Genomic DNA, 23,609 nt, shown 5'->3' with positions numbered 1-23,609 from the left:
AAGTTAGCTAACCTTTTTGTCCAGGTAATGTGTCCTCGCATGGAGCCTCATGATACCTGCCTCAAGAGTTGTTAGAGGAATTAAATTGATCAGTAAAGATAAAGCACAGTTTAAGTGTTGAAAAGCAGTAGGTATTTAGTTAATTAACCATTATTTTATTTGATGTCCTCATAGTTTTTTAACATGACTCACAAAGAAAAAATTCAAAAAGCAAGGGCAAGAAAGCAGAAACAGAGAGAGAGAGATCTTTTCCTTTTGCTTTCTAACTTTCATGCATTCTAGATTAGACATTTACTAGGTTGCTTCCCCATAGAATCATTTGCGGTTATATAACAGTCCTAATGTCCAGTCTGCCCTCAGAATCACTAAATTCGAATTTCTGATGGTGGTGGTGGGGTAGAGAAAACAGCTTCAGTAGTTTTTTAAAAGATCCCCAGGTGATTTCAATGATGTCTTAGTCTGGGCTGCTAAAACAAATATATCACAAACTGGGTGGCTTTAACATTTATTTCTCACCGTTATGGAGGCTGGGAAGTCTAAGATCAAGTTGCTGGCAGAGCTGGTGGCTGGTGAGGGGAAATTCTTGGTTTGTTTTCTTGTTCTGTCTTCACCTGTCTGAGAGGAGAGAAAGAGGAAGTGAGCTCTCTCACATCTCTTTTTATGAGGGCACTACTCCCACTCATGAGGGCTTTACTCATGACCCAATCTCCTCCCAAAGGACTCACATTCAAATACCATCATAGTGGGGATTAGACATCAACATATGAATCTGAGGAGGACATAAACTTCCATTCTATAGCAAATGTGCAGCCAAGTTTGAGAACCACTAAACAGAGTAGACAAGTTTCACCTTTACTACAATTTCTCCAGATTCTCTGACTCACGGCTTTGAAAAAGACTCCAGAATATGATGAGAAAGAGCAGCTTGGCTGAATGTGCACATGAAGGTTAGAAAAAGAGTATCACAGCTGTGATGAGTAATTTTCGTTGTGTTTCCAAATCCAATTCTTAGCACTGTATTTCATTTGATTAGCTCAACACAGTCAAGGTGAGGGCAACTTAAGTGTATTTGTCTCCCTCGGGTCTTCCTGATCAAATCTCTGGCTCTCTCTCTCTTTCTTCATTGTTTCCTGTTCCAGATAGTGGCTTTCCCCACTCTTGATGACATGTGTTTATGCCTTAATGATTAGAGGTATAGCATTTCATTTGCACCTGGTCATTTCACCTTGTTTCATGGTGAGCAGGTATATAAAAACCTACCCCCGAAGGCTGAGAGGGAGCTGAGAGACCAAAGAAAGAAGCTGACAAATAGTTTCTCAGAAAGAAAATATTCAAGAGGGGCTTACAAACCAAAGGAATGTCTTGGGTGGACTAGAGATGGTAGATCTCAGCTCCAGCCCTCCAGAAAATTTTCATTTCTGTAGAAGTCTTTAGCATAAAACATATAAAGCTGGTCACATCTCACGCTTTCTTGTTACTGAGGAAGTTAGATAAGCATCTTTCTGAGGGGTGATTTATGCTGTAGGCACTGTTTTAAGACCCTGCTGCAGAATAGCTTGATATGCAGGATTCAAATGTCTGTCGTCATCATGGTTTCTTTTCAAGACAGCGTCACTCTTGTCATGCCACAGGCTGCTTTCCTGCACACCTGCCTGGGGATGATATGAATATATTTTTTCCGTCTGCCTTTCTTCCTCTCTTCTCCTCAGCATTTCCCAAACTATGTTCAAATAATTTAGTTTAATGTGAGATGTTAAAAGACATATTGAAAAAGAGGGCTGCCATAATCAAATACCTTTTAGAAAATACCATATCCTCTGTCCAACATCTGCAGCACGTATTAGCATGTTAAAGACAAGGTGATGTTTGTCAGTGACTTAAGTTGATTTACATTAAATTGTCCATACACATTTTTTGAGGAATATTTTTGGAGGTGGTGAGAAAAAGATGAACACTTCTTGTAAAAAGTTTTAGTCCATGCTGCTACAGAGTACGAAATACTTATTTACTTATAATTACATAAAATACAAAAATTTACTCTTTTCTTCTACCTGATGCAGTTTGATGTCATTTAAAATGTGAAGCTCTTACACTCAAAATCCTATTCCAAACTGCTTCATAGACTTAGAATCACATTAAAATTTGACAAGCATAGTTTTAAATATTCACTTATTCATATTCAGGCCTGGTATGGTGGCTCATGCCTGTAATCCTGGCAATTCGGGAGGCCAAGGTGGGCAGATCACTTGACTCCAGGAGTTTGAGACCAGCCTGGGCAACCTAGTGAGACCTCATCTCTACTAAAATTCAAAAGAATTAGCTGGGTGTGATGGCTCATGCCTGTAGTCCCAGTCCCAGGGGACTGAGGCAGGAGAATCGCTTGAGCCTGTGAGGTCAAGGCTGCAGTGAGCCATAATCGTGCCATTGCACTCTGGCCTACGCAAGAGTGAGACCCTATCTCAAAAAAAAAAAAAAAAATATATATATATATATATATATAATATTCAAAATGCAGTGACTACCTACCACTTTTCAGGCACTTGTATGTATTGATTCATCTTATTGATTCTTTACATCAACCATGTAAGTAAGATATTATTCTCTTGTAAGGAGAGGAAAAAAAAGACAAATAAATGGAAGTATTTGTCTAAAGCAGGATTCTTCTCCTTGACGCTGTTGATATTTTGGGGCAGATGAGTATGTTGTTGAGGAGCCATGATGTGCGCTGTAGGACGTTTAGCTGCATCCCTGGCCTCTACTATCACATGACAGTAGTGACCGCCCCTTCCCCCTCAAGCTGTTACAATGAAAAGGCCTGTATACATTGTTAAATGTTCTCTGTGGAGCAAAAGTACCCCATCAGTTGAGAACCACTGGTCTAAACCCATGCAATGAATAAAATGCCAAAGTTAGTGCTTTTAGTTTCCTTTCTAGACATTTATCTACTTCTCAAAGACAATGCCCTTATGGTTCAAGACCCATCACGCATAATCACTTGCCATGCCCCTTCTAAAATGTCATTATCTTTATTACGTGATGCAATATCTCTTACTGGTTAGCCCAGCCAGTGCAAATGACCTGAGACTGAGTTCCATTCTCATGTAAAAACTTGATGTCGGCTAGAGGAACAAATGAGAGCCACAGGCTCTTGTCTTGAAAATGTGTGGTAGGGGTGTAAACTGGAATGTCCAAATGAATCCTTGTGGCTGCTAAAACAGATGGTAGGTCAGTAATTTTGTCTCTGGATATAGTGCAGGACACTATTATTGGAGCTCCACAGTGTGGTAACCTCCTAGACTATGTGCCATTTTGCAATCTGGCATCTAGTTTCTTTATCTTTATTAAATCCTTTGCACACAATGACGATTATTAGATTTTTCTTTGTCTCTTTGGCATTTGGTTTTTCCCTTCTAAATGTTAGCCAGATTTCGGTTTCAGAAATTCTTTTTTTTCCTATCAGTTATGGGATTTCTCCTAGATCTATAATCTCATTTCATGTCAATCTCCCTAATTTCCTCATCACCTGTGTTGTCTTCATTTACCTTTTTAAAGTCTTGTATCTCTTTAGCCCCTTGGGAACTTAATACTTGTCTCTGGTGTTTCTTCCCATTCTCCTTTATACACAGAGGACCATAGACCATTTTTTGTTTTCTAGACATAGGTGCTTCTTCTGTCAATAAATTACCTCCTTCCTGCTTTTGAGGAATCTGAATGCCCAACTACTATCTCCCCTCATCAGATAAAACCCATCTTTAACATTTGCATCTATAGGCAGAGAGAGTGAGGAGACAGAGAGAGAGAGAGAGAGAGAGAGAGAATTTTTTTCTTAAAATAAAAAATAAATTCTCGGCTGATATTTCCTTCCAGGTAGTTTTCCTAGATAAAGGTAGAACAGTCCTGTTCAATCTCTTCTGACACTGAATTTCAGAAGACACCAAAGGTAGGGCCAAAATCTCTGAGTTGACTATGATGTGTTTTGGCCCAAGGCTGAGTTATGCGAAGTCTAGGAAATGAAAATTAAAGACGTGCCTTTCAGTTCTCTTGCTCTCAGTAGCTTTCCAGACGGGCCAGAAGTGTTCTGCAGCCCCGGAGCCAAATTGCCTATGGATGAAAGATTCCCATGTGGCATAACAGGGAGGCTTGCTCCTTTTCAACCTCTTTGCACAAGTTCACAGGGACTGGAGATTCTTTCCTTTTAATCTAGAGGAAAAAATCCTCAAAATAGAAAAAGGCATCAATAGTTAAACTCCCAGCTAGACAGAAGAAGGTGATCTTTTATCAAATATTGTTTGAGAGGTTTAGAGTGTTTCTTCACACTCCATAATCACTTTAAAAATCTCCCTCAACTACCTCTACTTATCTTCTTAAAGATTGCTTTCTTCTTTTAAACATGGATTTGGTCTAAAAAGTTCACTGCTGGAGTGAAAATATGTCTTACTGGTACCATCTTTGAACAACCATAATATTTCAGAGTAGTGTTTTCTAAAACTTTATTATAAAATGTAGTTATTTTAGTAAAAAGGAAGAAGGTCATTCTTAAGCTGCTAAAAATGCACCTTCATACTTCTCTCTTCCAGACCTGCTCCATAAGAATTACGATGTGAGCCTCTCCATCCCTATGGATCTATGTATTTTTAAAAATCCTCTGAGGCCTTGAAATATATCACCAGATTTAAGATTCACTATTTGGAAGATTCTATGCCTGGAAACAAAACTCTGGCATAGAGAATGGAGCTCCAGTACTATAGGGCCAGAGGAGAGGATCCGGCAATTTGCTGATTTCAGCATTTGCCTTACACTGTGCCTGATACATTATTAGACAGCTAATTAATAATATCTGCTGGATGAAGAAATAATAGCACTAACACAATATGACCAACAGTAACAGGAGTAACTCTTACTTATTTCGACTAAGGAATAGAAGAAGACCTTTATATATTATATTATTTTATGCCATTCCTACAATGCTTTTTTTTCCCGGGAAAATAATATTACTGACATTCATTTTATAGTGTATAAATTAAGGCTCAAAAAGGTATTACTTGACTATGAGTCAACTTGACCCAAGCCTGTCTTATCTCCAAAATGTGTGCTCTTGCCTAGTATACTATACAGCTTCTCTGCCACTCCCTTCCTGTCTCCCTTCCACAAATATTTATTGACTGCTTAGTATGTGTTAAGAATTCTTCTAGGTGCTGGAGATACACAATTAAAAGTGGGCAAACAGCCTGTCTTATGAAACTTAAATTCTTATATGAACAGACAGAAAATACCTATTAAACATTATATATGTATATATAAAATATCCATTATACATCATATATGTACATGTATTATATTATTAATGTGTAATAAAATACCTGTTATACTATATATATAATCTAATGTATAATGGGTATTTTCTGTCTATATATGATTAATATAATATATATTTTATTACACTATATAATGTATAATGGGTATTTTATTACATATTATATTATTATATTATACATAATATAATCATATTATATATTAATTATAATCATATAATAATGTAGCTATATATCTAATATATTACATAATATATAATTTTATGTATTACATAATATATAATTTTATATATTACATAATATATAATTTTACATATTATATAATCCTCATATTATATTATATATAATTAATTATAAATATAATTATATATTCATATATTATATATTATATATAATATGAGATTATATATAAGTAATTATAATTATATATAATTAATTATATATTATATATTATATATTATGTATATTATATATAGATAGATAGATTAGATAAGGTGCTAAGAAGTAATAATCACTGTGGAAACTATGAAATAAAAGTGGAGCTGGGAAGTGGAATGAAGAGTGAGCAGATGTCAGGCTTACAAATGAACTGGTCAACATAGGCCTCATACAGATAGTGGCACCCAAACAAGAACTTGAAGAGGGAGAGGGAGAAAGTCATTCAGGAGTGTTCATAAGAAGCCAGGTTACCTAGAGACAGTCCTATGTTTAACATCTCATTTTATTGGCCTAAATTTCCATTATAAGTAAGACCATGTCCTAGAATTAAATAATTATACAATTGAATCAGACATTTATCTGAAAATTTATCTCATTCAGGCTCTTAGCCAAGGCAGACATTCATCCCATACCATGTTCCTCATCTCCTTCTCCTGCTTTGTCCCCGTTGTACCCATACTATCTGATGTATATTTTACATTTTTATTTTCTTTCTGTATCATTAGAATGCACATCCAATGAGAGCAAGACTTTCTGTCTACCTTGTTCACACATATAAAAAGTACTCAGAAGATAGCCTGACATAGAGTGGACCTAAATAAATATTGTGTAAATGAATCTTATACAAAGCAGCCAACAGCTTCATATATTGCTTGAGCGTTTCCCATGAGGGTGTGTTCCCTGTCTCAAAAGGCATGCGATTCCACTGATGCCCTACTTTAAAAAAGAAAAAAGCTTTCCTTACATGACTTCAAGGAGTAAGAAGTGATGTGGCAAAGCCAGTAGAAATGCAACTGTAACTCTGCATGTGCACGTGCTATCTAACTTATCAATGAAGCGTTTCTTTCATCTTGGTACACATTCCTCATTGTCCCCATTTTGCTAAGTAGAAACCTCAAGCAATCACTCAGAAGACTAAACACTAAAGAGATTAAGAGTTAAAGCACGAGTTCTCTGAGAGCAAGATCTGGGATGTGTATTCTAGGACAATGACTGAAACTCAAACTCAAGACTGAAAAGATGACTGAGAAAACTTTCCATTTCCCCAAAGTTAGAAATAAACCTTGACATCTCATTGGCTTAATAAAATTAACATTTCCTTCTGGTCACATAAATGTAGTTTTAGAACAGATGGTCTCCTTCCATCTTGTAGCTCTGAAACGTCTCTTTTTCATCTGTAAAATAATGGGGTTGATGATATGGGTATCTTTTGACTTCTTCCCCAGCATCCATTTTCCCCACTTCTTTTAGCATTGTGAATTTCCATTTGTAGAGAAACCATATGGTCTGGGTAGTATTGGCTGTACTGCCCAAAAAAAGAATGGACTCCGTGTGGCTAAAGTTAATCAGTGCATGCCGTCTTCTCATGATGGGAGTCATAAAGACTCCAAAAATGAGGCACATACTATAAACAAAAGAATAAACTAAGGGAAAGTGATGCTGGCCTTCATGAGCTTTTTGAACCACTAGATCAAGCCTCATCTGAAGCATGACATATATTTGAACTATTACTTTCAGAGATAATCAATTTCTTTTTTGCTTAAGCAAGTTTGAGCAGTGTTTTCTGTTGCTTGTAGCAGAAAGAATTCTGACACAGATGATAGAACTGATATAACCTCTGAAGTTCCTTTCAGCCCTAAAGCATTGAGCCTCCATTTTTGTTTTCTGATTGAGGATTATTTGGAATTAAACACAAAATAAATTCAAAAGGGCTGCCAGAGACAGATCAAGAGTACTCCAGAGAGATATGGCCAAGGTGAAGAAAGTTTGGCAGAAAGCCTCTCTTAAGGCATATTCATCTGAGGAGAACTGATTTATGTTAGGCTCATGTCTGCAGTATTTTACAACTGTAATGGCCAGTAAATAAAAAGAAATTGTTTCTGTCAGCTTACCACCTCTCTTATCATGAGTGGAAGACGTTGAAGTGCTCCATCTTCTAAAAATTATATGAAGATCAACTAGGACTCCCATTCTATCTTCCCCCTGGAGGAAAATGATTTTGCATTTTCCAAGTGTAATGTGGCATCATGTTACTATCTCTAGATTCAGTAACGCCTGTGTTTTTAATAAATTCAAAAATACACTTAGGCTGTACTTCACGATGATGTTTGCATTTCAAATGCAAAGATTAAAATGTATTATATATTTGATTGAGTTGTATTATACAACTGGTGGGTAGTAGGCACCTTCTTTCTGTGTTCTTGGTTATTAATAACACTAGAGCACAAAACTTCAGAAAACACTCTGAAAAATATACGTGTGTGTGTGTGTGTATACCCACACACACACACATATATATACATATATATTAGGGATATTTCTTTTTCTCATTTTAGATGCAGACTTTTAATTTTTTTTAGTTAAAAAGAAGATCATAGCTAGCTAATGATCAGCTCTCTTCAAAGCTGATCATTAGCTAGCTGCCTGCATTCAATTTATATTTTTTGAATTGAATAAAATTGAATTCTGGTTACTAAGTTATTTCTTTTAGTTCGCAAAGAATTATCTGAAAACCTTGAAAAGGTAACACATGGGATAGTGCAATGTATTACTGTTGCGTGTGGTGCTTAAGAATAATTCTGAAGCCTGTTTTCAATTTCTCATTCTTTCCCTCACTAGCCATATGACTGAAGACAAGCCATTTCTTTCCTCTGTGTCACATTTACTCTATTTCTAAAGTAGGGATGATAATAATAATAGTAGAAAGGGTTATTTTGAGGACAAAATTTGTGTTAATATGTACAAATACTTAGATCTGAAACTGGTACAAGTATTGCTATTTTGGTTCCTGATACCACATTTCCATTTGTGGTAGGTTTTTATGAATTTACTTCAGTTTGATAAAATACAATTGTGAAAAAAAAAAAAACCTAAGTGAAGACTCATATAGTAGTATGTAGAAATGAAAAAAAATTCTTGTGCTGTATTGTCCCAAAAGGAAATAACAGAAAGAATGAAGGGGAAGCAGAATTTGAAGAGCAAATATTAAATATGGACATTTGTGTATCTTCTTTAGATAAATATCTTCTGGCCAGGTGTGGTGGCTCATGCCTGTAATCCCAACACTCTGGGAGGCCGAGTTGAGTGGATCACTTGAGGTCAGGAATTCGAGATAAATATCTGTTCATATTGTTTGCCCACTTTTTAATGGGATTATTTGTTTTTCTTTTTTTTCTTTCTGATTTGTTTGAGCTCCTTGTAGATCCTAGATATTAGTCTTTGTCAGAAGTACAGTTTGCAAATATTTTCTCCCATCCTGTAGGTTACCTGTTTGTTGAACATTTCTTTTGCTGTACAGAAGCTTTTTAGCTTAAACAGGTCCCATTCGTTTGTTTTTGTTTATGTTCCATTTGCTTTTGGGGTCTTATTCATAAATTCTTTGCCTAGGCCAATGTCCAGAAGAGTTTTTCCTAAGTTTTCTTCTAGAATTTCTATGGTTTGCAGCCTTGGACTTAAATCTTGATCCATCTTGACTTAATTTTTGTATATAGTGAGAGATGAGATACTACTTTGCCCGACCCAGAATGGCCATTATTAAAAAGTCAAAACACAATAGATGTTAGTCCAGATGTGAAAAGGGAGTGCTTATATGCTGCTACTAGGCATGTAAATTAGTACAACCTCTTTGGAAAACAGCATGAAGATTTCTCAAAGAACTAAAAGTAGATCTATCATTCAATTCAGCAATACTACTAATGGGTATTTACCCAAAGGAAAAGAACTCATTTTATCAAAAAGACATCGGCATGCATATGTTTATCACAGCATAATTCACAATTGCGAAGATATGGAATCAACCTAAGCGCCCATTAACTGATGAGTAGATAAAGAAAATGTGGTATATACCTATACCATGAAATACTACCCAGCCACACAAAAAGAATGAAATAATGTCTTTTGCAGCAACTTGAATGGAACTGGAAGCCATTACTCTGAGTGAAGTAACTCAGGAACAAGAACCTAAATACCAGGTGTTCTCACTTATAAGTGGGAGCTAATCTGTGGGTACGCAGAGGCATACAGAGTGATAATAATGGACAATGGAGACTCAGAAATTGAAAGGGAGAAGAGGGAGGAAGAATAAAAAGTTATCTATTGGTTATAATGTATGCTATTTGGGTGTCAGGTACACTAAAAGCCCAGACTTCACCACTATACAATTCATCCATGAACTTCACCACCGTACAGTTCATGCATAAACTTCACCACCGTACAATTCATCCATGAACTTCACCACCATACAATTCATCCATGAACTTCTTCACCACTGTACAATTCATCCATGAACTTCACCACCATAAAATTCATCCATGAATTTCTTCACCACCGTACAATTCATCCATGAACTTCACCACCGTACAATTCATCCATGAACTTCACCACCGTACAATTCATCCATGAACTTCACCACCATACAATTCATCCATGAACTTCTTCACCACTGTACAATTCATCCATGAACTTCACCACCATAAAATTCATCCATGAATTTCTTCACCACCGTACAATTCATCCATGAACTCCACCACCGTACAATTCATCCATGAATTTCACCACCATATAATTCACCCATATAACCCTAAATCACTTGTACTCCTAAAGCTATTGAAATAAAAATAAATAAGTAAATAAATAATACTTGGGAAGAAAATAGTAATATGAATTTGAGGAAAGATATGTATTCTATGAATGATTCAGGATGTACAACAAATTACAAGCACACACACACAAAAAACAAAAGTAATTCAAATCTAGACACATTATAGAGAAACTTCAGAATACCTATAGTGGATCTTAAAAGGAATCAGAAAAATTAGAGATGAATTTCAAAAGCCAGAAAGTTAAACATGTCTCAGTCTACATCACACTTCTACCCCAAATACTTTGTAAATCTGCAAACCCATTTGATGTGCCAGCCATTTTCTTCAATGAAAAGAGACAGGTTAAGAACACAGTTCAGACATAAAATATCAGGATTTGGTGGCTCATTACCCAGAGAGAGAAAGAAGAGAACAAAGATGACTGGAAGCTTTTGAACCAAGGCACTCAGGAGGCTATACTCTAAGACAAGAGAAGACAGCATGGGGTTGGCAAGGTTATGAGGTTTTACATGAACTAATGAGTTCGAGGAAATCTATGAGAATCCAGAGTAAAAGTCTCTTACAAAGAAGAGGCTTGAGCCTGAAGCTAAGTAGAGAAGTCAAAACTTTAGAAAAGATTTTGTAGTTATGAAGACAGAGTTGGTAAGTCAAGCTGTAAGGTGAGTAGAAGTGCTAAGACAGCTGGCAGATTATAAAAGGACCAAGAAGAAAACCTTAAGAAAAGTCTGAGATACACAGAAACAAACTGTTAGACACACAGAAGGAAACTGCAACTAAATAATTATAAGAAACAGGCAAGCCCGATGTCATATAAGCCTAAAGAATAAAGAGATTTTTAAAATACCTTTATTGTGTGGTTAGATTCAGTTAGGCTGTAAGAAAGAGAAAATTCAAATTTAAATAGATTAAATCAGAAGGCATTTTTTAGAAACTTCAGAGAGTTCAGCTGTGTGACTATTTAGATAGCTTGAAATTGGCAAAGATTCAAAGTTCTGCAACATTTCTGCTGTGCCACCCTCAGTATGTGAGATTGTGGCTTTCAGATGCCTCAGTTCCAAGTGTAACACACAAACATGGCAATGCACAGTGAAAAATAAAATGTTTTACTTTTGCGGCTCTTTTTCTTCGCAGAAAACCTTTCCCAGACACAATGCCCTCACTGCCAACGTTCAATCTGTTTCACAGCTCATTGTCCAAGGCATAGTCAGATATTTATTCCCAAACCAATCAATGATAAGTGAAACGGATTTTACCTATGATTCATTTAAATTAACAAAGATCCATCATCTTTCCTGGGCATGTGCTGTAGCAGAACTGACTAAATTGGGACCATGATTGAAAGTTACCTGGCAGCAAAGGAAGGTTTTAGGTGGAAAACAAGAACATCTGATAGAACGGTCAGTAGGATGAAATGATAAACAGCCGTCAAATACGTTAGAAAATAGCAAGAAGCTGTTGGACTTGCTCTTAGACAGATGTAATTTAAGTTCCTTTCCTATTCTAGGCACTGCTGCATGTCTGGAATATAAAGAAGAGCAAGGCACACCTCCTGCCATTGAGTTGTAGTGGTTTAGAGAGTGTATTGCACTAAAATCTTAGTGCTGAAGACCAAATAGAAGTACAAACCGCTTACTTTATCAAGATGATGGCACCACAATAAATTTCAAAAGAGAAAAATGTCCTCAAAGATAGTACAAAACTCTATTTAAGAACATTATCTTGCCCAATTAACCAATCTTTTGTGAATCTTTCTTTCTGGTCCTAAAATATTTAGAGAATTTATCTAGATATCTTTGATCTGGAAGAAAGTAAAATCACAAGAAAATTTATCATTGATCACATTCCTTTCTACGTATAGTATGTGTACACAGTGACATTGTACTTGAGGAAATTGAAATTAAGTTTATTTCAATTCAGCAACTTGTCTTAATGATATTGGGTCTAATACATGGTAAGTTGGGGAGAGTAATACATTTTTTTGCAAGTAAATTTATAAGAAAGAGAAGAATGTAATTTAAACAACTATGCAATCCATAAAGTTTCTCAAGCACTTTTAGATGTATATCTGAATCCGTAAGTATAGACTATTCTAACATGAAAATTTTAAAAAAATCAGAATTCAACACCAGAGATACTTTGTGTTGTTTATATTCATTTAGCCTCATACAATTCTCATTGTTTGGTCATTAGACTAACAAACATTTTGTTGACAAAGTTAATTGTCAATATATTTTTATTAATTTTATATTATTATTTTATTTCCTTTTTCTGATGATGTTATTTTATTTGTCTTTCAACTTTTGTTTTAGTTTCACGGGGTACATGTGCAGGTTTGGTACATGGGTAGATTGTGTGTCGCTGGGGTTTGGTGTCTGAATTATTTCATCACCAAAGTAGTGAGCATAGTGCTTCATAGGTAGTTTTTTGACACTCACTCTCTTCTCACCTTCCCCCCTCAAGTAGGCCATGGTGTCTAATTTCCCATCTTTGTGTTCATGTGTACTCAATCTTTAGCTCTCACTTATAAGTGAGAACATGTAGTATTTGGTTTTCTGTTCCTGCATTGATTCGCTTAGGATAATGGCCTCCAGCTACATTCATGTTGTTGCAAAGCAAATCATTTTATTTTGTTATGGCTGTGTAGTATTCCTTGATGTATATACACTACATTTTTTTTAACCAGTCCACCGTTGATGATTATCTAGGTAGATTCACTGTCTTTGCTATTGTGAATAGTGCTGTGATGAGCGTACGCATGCATGTGTCTTTTTGGTAAAATGATTTATATTCCTTTGAGTATGTACCCAGTAATTAGTCAAATAATAGTTCTGTTTTAAGTTCTTTGAGAAATCTCCACACTGCTTTCCACAGCAGCTGAATTAATGTGCACTCCTACCAGCAGTGTATAAGCATTTCCTTTTCTCTACAACCTTGCCAACACGTTTAGTTTTCATTTTTTTGACTTCTTAGTAATAGCCATTCTGACTGGTGTGAGATGGTATCTCATTGTGGTTTTGATTTGCATTTCTCCAATGATTAGTGATGCTGAGCATTTTTCATATGCTTTTTGGCCACATGCATGACTTCATATCTTCTTTTTTTATTTTGAGATGGAGTCTTTCTCTGTTGCCCATGCTGGAGTGCAATGGCACAATCTGACCTCACTGCAACCTCCGCCTCCCGGGATCAAGTGATTCTCCTGCCTCAGCCTCCTGAGTAGCTGGGATTATAGGCATGCACCACCACGCCCAGCTAATTTTTTTATTTTTAGTATAGATGGGGTTTCACCATGTTGGCCAGGCTGGTCTTGAACTCCTGACTTCATGATCCATACCCCTCAGCCTCCCAAAGTGCTGGAATTACAGGCATGAGCCACGGCACCCGACATGTCTTCTTTTGAAAAGTGTCTGTTCCTGTCCTTAGTCGGTTGTTTGTTTTTTTGCTTGTTAAGTTCCTTATAGATTCTGGATATTACACCTTGGTCAGATACAGTTTGTAAATATTTTCTTCCATTCTGTAGATGATCTGTTTACACCGTTGATAGTTTCTATTGCTCTGCAGGAGTTCTTTAGTTTAATTAGGTCTCACTTGTCTATTTCGTTTTTGTTGCACTTGCTCTTTGAGCCTTCATCATGTAATCTTTGTCAAGACCTATATCCAGAACGGTATTTTCTAGTTTTCTTTTGGGATTTTTATAGTTTTAAGTCTTTCATTTAAGTCTTTAATCAATCTTTTTTTTTTTATTTTTTATTTTTTATTGATCATTCTTGGGTGTTTCTCGCAGAGGGGGATTTGGCAGGGTTACAGGACAATAGTGGAGGGAAGGTCAGCAGATAAGCAAGTGAACAAAGTTCTCTGATTTTCCTAGGCAGAGGACCCTGCGGCCTTCCGCAGTGTTTGTGTCCCTGGGTACTTGAGATTAGGGAGTGGTGATGGCTCTTAACGAGCATGCTGCCTTCAAGCATCTGTTTAACAAAGCACATCTTGCACCACCCTTAATCCATTCAACCCTGAGTGGATTTTTGTATATGGTGAAAGAAAGGGGTTCTGTTTCATTCTTCTGCATGGCTAGCCATTTATCCCAGAATCATTTATTGAATAGGGAATCCTTTTCCCATTGCCTATTATTGCTGACTTTGTTGAAGATTAGATGGTTGTAGGTGTGCAGCTTTATTTTTGGGTTCTCTAACCTTCCCCATTGGTCTGTGTTTCTGTTTTTGTACCAGTATCATGTAGTTTTGGTTATGATAGCCTTGTAGTATACTTTAAAGTTGGGCAACTGATGTCTCTGGCTTTGTTCTTTTTGCTTAGGATTACTTTGGCTATTCAGGCTGTTTATTGGTCTATTAACTTTAGAATAGTTTACTCTAATTATGTGGAAAATAATTTTGGTAGATTGATAGAAATAGCATTGAATCTGTAAATTGCTTTGGGCAGTATGACCATTTTAACAATATTGAGTCTTCCTACATGAGCGTGGAGTGTTTTTCCATTTGTTTGTGTAGTCTCCGATTTCTATCAGCAGTGTTTTGTAATTCTCATTGTAGAGATCTTTCACCTCCCGGGTAAGCTGTATTCCTAGGTATTTTATTCTTTTTGTGGCTACTGTGAATGGTATTGTGTTCTTGATTTGGCTCTCAGCTTGGACATTACTGCTGATAGAAATGCTGCAAATTTTTTAATGTTAATTTTGTATCCTAAAACTTCACTGAAGTTGTCGATCAATTCTAGCAGCCTTTGGGCAGAGACTGTGGGGATTTCAGGGCATGAATTATATTGTCTATAAAGAGAGATAGTTTGACTTTATCTCTTCCTATTTGGATGCCTTTTGTTTCTTTCTCTTGCCTGATTGCTTTAGCTAGGAATTCCAGTACCATGTTGAACAGGAATGGTGAGCGTGAGCATCGTTGTTGTGTTCCAGTTCTCAAGGGAAATGCTTCTAGCTTTTGCTTATTCAGTCTGATGTCGGCTGTGGGTTTGTCACAGATGGCTCTTGTTATTTTGAGGTATGTTCCTCCTATGCCTAGTTTTTGAGGGTTTTTAACATAAAGGGATGTTGAATTTTATCAAAAGCCTTTCTGCATCTATTGAGATGATCATTTGGTTTTAGTTTTCAGTTTTGCTTATGTGATGAATCATACTTATTGATTTGCATATGTTGAACCAACCTTGGATCCCAGGAATAAAGCCTACTTGATTGTGGTGGATTAGCTTTTTGATGTGTTGCTGGATTTGGTTTGCTATTATTTTGTTGAGAATTTTTGCATCTATGTTCATCAAGGATATTGGCCTGAAGTTTTCTTTATTGTTATGTATCTGCCTGGTTTTGGTATCAGGATGATGCTGGCTTCATATAGTGAGTTAGGGAGAAGTCTCTTCTTGATTTTTTGAAACAATTTAAGTAGGATTGGTACCAGCTCTTTTTTGTATGTCTGGTAGAATTTTGTTGTGTATCCATCCGGTACAGGGCTTTTTCTGGTTGGCAGGTTTTTTCTTTACTACTGATTCAATTTGGAAACTTGTTATTAGTCAGTTCAAGATTTTAATTTCTTCCTTATTTAATCTTGGGAGATTGTATTTTTCTAAGAATTTATCCAGTTCTTCTAGGTTTTCTAGTTTGCGTACATGGAGGTGTTTGTAACAGTGTCGTTTTTTTTTTTTTTTTTTTTTGGTATTTCTGTCGGGTTGATGGTAATGTCATCTTTGTCATTTCTGATTGCATCTATTTGGATCTTCTCTCTCTTTTTTTTTTTAATTAACCTAGCTACTGGTCTATCAATCTTCTTTATTGTTTCAAAGAACAAACTTTTGTTTTTATTCATCATTTTATGGATATTGCATCTCAATTTAATTCAGTTCAGCTCAGATTTTTGTTATTTCTTTTCTTCTGCTACCTTTGGGGTTGGTTTGCTCTTATCTTTCTAGTTCCTCTAGGTGTGATGTTAGGTTCTTAATTTGAGATCTTTCTTCTTGATATAGATGTTTAGTGCAGTAAACTTTCCTCTTAACACTGCTTTAGCTGTGTCCCAGAGATTCTGGTATGTTGTATCTTTGTTTTCATTAGTTTCAAAGAATTTGATTTTTGCCTTAATTTTATTTTTTACCCAAAAGTCATTCAGGAGCAGAAGCAAGAAAATTGTTTAATTTTCTTGTAATTGTATGGTTTTGAGAGGTCTTCTTCATACTGATTTCAATGTTTATTGCACCGTGGTCTGACAGCGTGATTTATGATTTCAATTGTTTTGAATTTGTTGAGAATTGCTTTACAGTTGAGCATGTGCTCAATCTTAGAGTATGTGCTGTGTGTGGATGAAAATAATATATATTTTGTTGTTCTTGGGTGGAATATCCTGTAGATGTCTGTTAGATCCCTTTGGCCAAGTATTGAGTTTTTGTCCCAAATATCTTTGTTAGTTTTCTGCCTTGATTATCTCTCTAGCACTGTCAGTGGGGTGTTGATGTCTCCCACTATTATTGTATGGTTATGTGTGTTTCTTCATAGGTCTCTAAGAACTTGTTTTGTGAATTTGTTTGCTCCAATGTTAGGTGCATATATATTTATGATAGTTCACTCTTTTTGTATAATTGAACCCTTTATCATTATGTTATGCCCTTCTTTGTTCTTTTTGATCACTATTGGTTTAAAGCATTTTTTTTAATCTAAAGTAAGAACATCAACCCCTGCTCTTTTTTGTTTTCTGTTTGCTTGATAGATCTTTCTCCATCCCTTTACTTTGAGCCTATGGGTGTGGTTGCATGTGAGATGGGTCTCTTGAAGACAGCATACAGTTGTGTCTTGCTTCTTTATCCAACCTGTTGCTCTTTGCTTTTTGAGGGGCATTTAGCTCATTTACATTTAAGATCAATATTGATATGTGAGGATTTGATTGCCATTGTGTTGTTTGCAGGTTGTTATGTAGACTTGATTGTATAGTTGCTTTATAGTGTCAGTGGGCTATGTACTTACATGTGGTTTTGTGGTGGCAGGTATCAATCTTTCATTTTCACATTTAGTACTCCATTAAGTACCTCTTGTAAGGCAGGTCTGGTCATCACAAATTCCTTTAGCACTTGCTTGTCTGAAAAGGATTTTATTTCTCCTTAATTTATGAAGCTTAGTTTGGCCAGATATGAAATTCTTGGTTAGAATTTCTGTTCTTTAAGGATGCTTACTATAGGGCCCCAGTTTCTTCTGTCTTATAAGGTTTCTGCTAAAAGGTCTGCTCTTACTTAGCCTGATGGGTTTCCCTTTATAAGTGACCTGTCCCTTTGCTCTAGCTGCCTTTAAGAGTTTTTCTTTTGCACTGACCTTGGATAATCTGATGACTATGTGTCTTAGTAATGGTCGTGTTGTATAATATCTCACAGGGGTTCTCTGAATTTTCTGGATTTATTGTCAGCCTCTCTAGCAAGGTTGAGGAAATTTTCATGGACAATATTCTCAAATATATTTTCCAAGTTTCTTGCTATCTGTCTTTTTCAAGAATGCCAGTGAATCATAGGCTTGTTGTCTTCATATAATCCCACATTTCTTGGAGGTTTTGTTCATATTTTAATTCTTTTTTTTGGATTTGTTTGCCTGTATTGATTCAAAGGAGTGGTCTTTGAGCTCTGAAAGTCTTTCCTCAGCTTGGTCTATTTTGTTATTAATGCTTCCAATTGTGTTATAAAATTCATGCAGTAAATTTTTCATTTACAGAATTTCAATTTGGTTCTTTCTTAAAATTGTTATCTTATCTTTCAACTCATGGATCATTTTACTGTTTTCCTAGAATTAGGTTTTAACCTTCTGCATCTCATTAAGTTTCCTTGCTATCCTGATTCTGAATTATTTGTCTGTCATTTCAGCCATTTCAGTCTGGTTAAGAATCATTGCTGGTGAGCTAGTGTGATCATTTGGAGATAAGAAGACAGTTTTACTTTTACAGTTGTCAGAATTCTTTTGCTGGGTTTTTTCTCACCTGTGTTAGCTGATGTTTCTTTAATTTTTGAAGTTGTTGTCCTTTGGATGGTGCTTTTTGTCTTTACATTTTTTGAAACCTTTGAGGGTCTGACTGTGGTAAAAGTTGTGTTTGGTTGATTTAGCTCATTTCTGGGTGCTTTCATGGACCAGGGCTCAGCTCAGCATCCCTGGACTGCATAGTCTAAACTTGGAGGGTTGGGACCAGGTTCACAGGTTTGTTCTCTGGCCCCTATAGGTCAAGTTCCTGCTATGCTGGGGTGACTGAGGTGTCCTCAGTCCACTACTAACAACATTTTGGTGGGGGCTGCCAGTCAAAGTGCTCCAGTGTGGTGATGGGGAGCCGCAGGAGAGTGCGCTGTAGTGTGGAGGCCATGGGTGAGCATGCACTGGCAGGGCAGTGGGCAGAGGTCATGGGCAAGTGCATGGTGGTGGAATGGCTGTGGGAGTGTGTGTCCTGATGAGAGTAGAATTTCAAGGAAACTGCAGAAGTTTTAATGTAATACCATTTCCTGGCTTCTAGGTCATGCCAGCATCCTTTCTACAGATCTCCCAGTACTTGCAGGTTACAGGGTGACAGAGGTGGTGATGGAGCCACATTGGGACTTCTGGAGCTAAAGAGACAGAGCAGTAGAGATGGGACCCTGATTTTGGTGGATTGAGAAAAAGGCTTAATTTTAAAAATTATCCCAGTTACATCAAATCATTCAGTACAGAGAATGGTCTATTTTTTCCTTAAAACTTAGTGCTCTATCTACTTCCTTGTTAATTTTAAGTTTTCCAACACATTAGCATTGTCATCCAAATTTGACAACATTTATAAGTGTGCCAAAGATAAAATATTAGGCAAGTGAAAGATAATATGATGTTCTACTAAAAAATACAATAGGAAAGATCCTGACCTGAACATCTGTAAATATTTTTTTCCTCTTTTGCTTGATGAGTATATAAAAGGCCAGTGAAAATCTCATGAGTGGAGATTTTACCAAGATACTTCTTTAATGGTCCATTTAAGTAATTATAAATTACTGTGGACTTAGAATCATAACCAACTTATCAAGGCATAAGGGAGCTAAAGGTAAGGTGTATGCAGATAGAAAAGTCATTTTGATCTTGGTTCGTGAGACTGGATAGTGTTGATGAGAAGAAAGTTTGAGTACTGTTATATACCAGTTCCTCTGAGTAGGTTCTAGAATGGCAGCTGTCTTGTTATTCTCCCATTACCAAAATTCATGGATATACACCAACTGGCTTAAAGTGTATATAATAGGTGAACATTAGTCATAACTAAATAAAAAATTTTTTAAAAAGAAATCCAGAAGCCCAGTGCCGAGAACTCATTAATTCAGACTAAATATCTTCATGGGACTTGTTACATTTTAATTGTGGTGAAACCTATACAATGATTACTTGTAGTAAAGTGAGGTAGAAGAACAATACTCTGCATAGAATTCAGGCTTCTGTATAATTGCCTTTATAGAAAGACCATGTCATATAAGCTTACATGTAATTGGCAATGTGCAGAGGGAATAAAGTTAGTTGGCTTGCACATTTTTCCAGTGTTGAGAACTTACCAAGTGAAAGGCACCATACAAATAAAATAGTCAATGCTAATGGGTACTAACATAGCAGAGAAAAATAGGTATACAGGTAATTACCACACAGGTAAACAATGATATTTCTTAAGAGAGACAAGTGGTACATTGTGTTGTTGGCTCCTAAAATTCATCTGTTCCTGAATCCACAGGCTTTCTTCATCTTAAGGCCGTGTGGCTTTGGGCTCTTGACTTTGTACCTGATGACCTGCTCTGGCCAGAGGCAGAAACGACAGTATGGCAGTTCTGAGAATAGGCTTTAGAAGGAAGATCTCTTATGTTTCTGCTTCCTCCTTTGTGCCTCACTCATCATTATAAGAAATACATACTATTAATAGATTAGTCCTCAGGGTGTGGGGGTAGAGTAGCAAAGCCGTATCAGCGGACCTATAGACCTGCAGTAGGAAGATGAGTGCTATTTAGACCAGTGGACACCCCGACAACCTGGAGGTACATAAACAGTAATAAATTATTTTATCAAATTATTATTGGAAAGGTTTGTTATGCAGCATTATTTTAACAAAATCTAACCAATAGAAGGCACAAAAAAATACACAGGAATTTAAAAAAGACTCACTTAAATCTAAGGAATTTGTTATAGGTGGCTTTGCTTTTAATGATAGGCAGATAGAACTTAGCCAGTTAAAAAATGGGGAAGATAGGTATGTTCGCAGAGAAGGGTGTGAGAAGAATATATAGAAATCAAAGATTTTTACCTTTGTAAATACAGGAAGCAGTCTGGAAATAACATTCTGGCATAATTCTCTGGCCCACAGATGTTGTGGCAACTTCCTTGTTCAAGTTCATAAAATAGGCACGATGAAGGAGAGAACTGAAAGGGAAATTAGGTAACTTTTCTCTCTTCTTTCTCCCTCCATGATGACTAGGATGGTGATTTTACCATTCAGTATCATTTCAAAGGTATCTGTATTTTATCCTGGCTCTCTGGAATGGAAGAAATGGATGGTTCTAAGATTAAATTGTAGATTTGTAATAGTGAGAGAAAGTTTCTCATAAATTATATCTTAATACTATGTTACAGTATTAATAGTAATTATATGCTATTAATATGGTAATTTGGTGCTAAGATAGTGACAAAAGTCAACTTATAAAATAGTGTATAGACCAGGAAGTTGAGTATGATTCACCAATCAATTGGTTTGAAGATAAATATCTTTTACTGCCTCATAATACACATTTTTAAGAGCTCACAGGATTCTCCAAACAATTTATGTATAATTATGCCATTAAGGTAAATATGATGAAAATGGTAACACTACATTAGGGAAAACTAACACAAACTGTTTTTAAAAATAATTTTCAATTAAATTACATTGTACCTGGTTTCATTTTCATTAGTCCAATTTCATTGACAAAATGCCTACACAAATTTAACTGGCTTTAAGTTGCAGGGAATCTCATATCATTAATACACCATTTTTATTTGTGTGACATAACACCTTTTATGGAAATGCTTCCTCAGAGAAGGCCTTGGGCCCTACTACATAGAGACAATGCACTGAAAGTAAATTAGTAAACTTAGAAAATGTTCTCTAACCTTTTAGGTTGCTAACAGAGTTGAGAGAGAACAGTCTTATTTATTTGTGACAAGGTATAAATAGAATTGGTAGATAATTTCAACGTCATTTTGGCCGGTTTTGTTGATTTTCTATTCATTTTTCTATGCTTACTGTAAATAGGCAGTGAATAGTTGATACAACTGTGTGAATATTTCAGACTCTTGTGAACCCAGACATCAAGTCTGGAAAAAAAATGTGTTTTAACTTACGTTCTCCAGAGTCACTCTTCAGATTGCTCTCAACCTTGATCCACTTGGCCAATGGCACGTGGGTAGAAACTGTCTGGTGGGCAAAGTTTAAGCTTCTGCTACAGGAGATCCTTCATATTACTAAACCCAGTTAGCAATTGTTTCATACTGTTTGTGCGCATAGCCTTTAGATGGTCTTATAATTGCTAAGAAACAAGTTGTCTCCCCTTAGGCACTCTTCTTTCAGCCTCAAATTTTAATTATGGCATCTAGTGACATAAGGCCATAAGTATTACACCAAACATGGGAGATGTGAGAGGCTGGGGACTTGCTTGGGTTTTAGAGAAACTCGGAGAATAGATGAGGGAAGACTAACCAATGGCCCTCTTGGATTTCTTGCATTTTTCTTGTCATTGAAACATTTAGATGACAATTCAAATTATGATTAGAATTTAAGCCTGATTCAAAATCTCCATCTCTGTATTTGCAATCTGGGTTTTTTGCTGAAGTAGTAGACATTATTATTTTCAAAGGAGACCAGACGGAGTGGTAACAGTGCTACAGAAACAACAGAGAACAGGGATTCTTTTAAGATTATTATTACTTTTAAAAAATTCAGGAAGAAAGTAGATACCAGTGTGGACTCTACTGAATAGAGCGAACCCTTGTAGCTCTCAGACTTATTTCTTTGAGGTTTCTGGAAAAGAAAGAATGATCTATGAGCATTCAGAATCACAGTAATTTAGACATTTAAAAACGATACTTTATTTTGTACCTCAAGTTGGTAAAGGGTATTACACCTATAGCAACTGTTAATGGGTATTTCAGTGGCACATAATGTTACATGGGAAAGGAAATAGAAGAATGCACATTTTTACCTCACTGAGAAAATATATAACATCAATGTGCCTTTTACATTGTAGCTATCATGCTTGCTTTAGGAATTTCCCATACCCACACCCCAATACAGACACCACTAAACTAACACGCAAGCACACTCACATCTTCAATCAGAGGGACTCCTGGTTGTTATAGTGTTCGGAGCTATACAAAGAAAACTGATGGGCCGGGCGCAGCGGCTCATGCCTGTAATCCCAGGACTTTGGGAGGCCGGAGCAGTTAGATCACGAGGTCAGGAGACTGAGACCATCCTGGCTAACACGGCGAAACCCCGTCTCTACTAAAAGTACAAAACATTAGCCGGACGTGCGTGGTGGCATGTGCCTACAGTCCCGTCTCAAAAAAAAAAAAAGAAAGAAAGAAAAACAACTAATATATCCTCTTGAAAAATAATGTGTTTTCAGAAGTAAAGAGCAAAAAGCAAAATAAAAACTAAACCAAACCAAACCAAACCAAAAAAAAGGATGGAAGCTGAAGAAGAAACCCTGCTTAGGAGGCCTGTCCCAGGTAGATCTGCTAATACAGAGCACTTTCCCCATCTACTCTCCTAATTCTTCCCAGTCATCTACTTTGCTAAAAAATTTCATTTTCTTTTGATAATCTGAATAATATTCCATCAAAGCGAGATTAATCTCATTTAAAAAAAACACTTCTGGCCAGTTTTTCAGGTATTTACTCACATATTCATGCCAGTCATCATAAATGCTTATTTAGATTCTTGATGCTTCCAACTTCTGGAGAAGATGAGAGGTGATTCATTCAAAAAGCTTTTCTTCTTCCTACTGTTTTAAGAAAATAGCTAGTTTTGCCATGGGTTGCTTCTTTAATGACTTCCTGAATAATATAGAGATTGTATTAGATATCTATCGCTGCATAACAAATCATCCCAAAAAGTGGTGACTTGAACCCACAACATTTATTATCTCATGGCTTGTGTAGGTCAAGTGTATGGATGTGGTTCAGCAGGATTTTTTGACTTAGGATCTGTCAGAGGGCTGCAGTCATGGAGTTGGCTGGAGCTATGGTCTTATCTCA

General features: G+C 36.3%; 1 long non-coding RNA gene across 1 annotated transcript; it reads right to left on the bottom strand.

The window, feature by feature from the left end:
• Positions 1-516: 516 nt before the first annotated feature.
• Positions 517-23,332, bottom strand: LOC109026148 (uncharacterized). The gene is made up of 5 exons (XR_002005092.3): positions 23,255-23,332; positions 22,677-22,854; positions 22,309-22,371; positions 20,623-20,738; positions 517-615 (listed from the first exon to the last, which is right to left on the bottom strand). It is a non-coding gene; the product is annotated as an uncharacterized lncRNA (long non-coding RNA).
• Positions 23,333-23,609: the final 277 nt, after the last annotated feature.

Source organism: Gorilla gorilla, chromosome 2, assembly GCF_029281585.2.
Source record: "Gorilla gorilla gorilla isolate KB3781 chromosome 2, NHGRI_mGorGor1-v2.1_pri, whole genome shotgun sequence".
Lineage (NCBI taxonomy): Eukaryota > Metazoa > Chordata > Mammalia > Primates > Hominidae > Gorilla > Gorilla gorilla.
The sequence above is the reverse complement of the archived record's forward strand: the minus strand, read 5'-3'. Positions and strand labels throughout refer to the sequence as shown.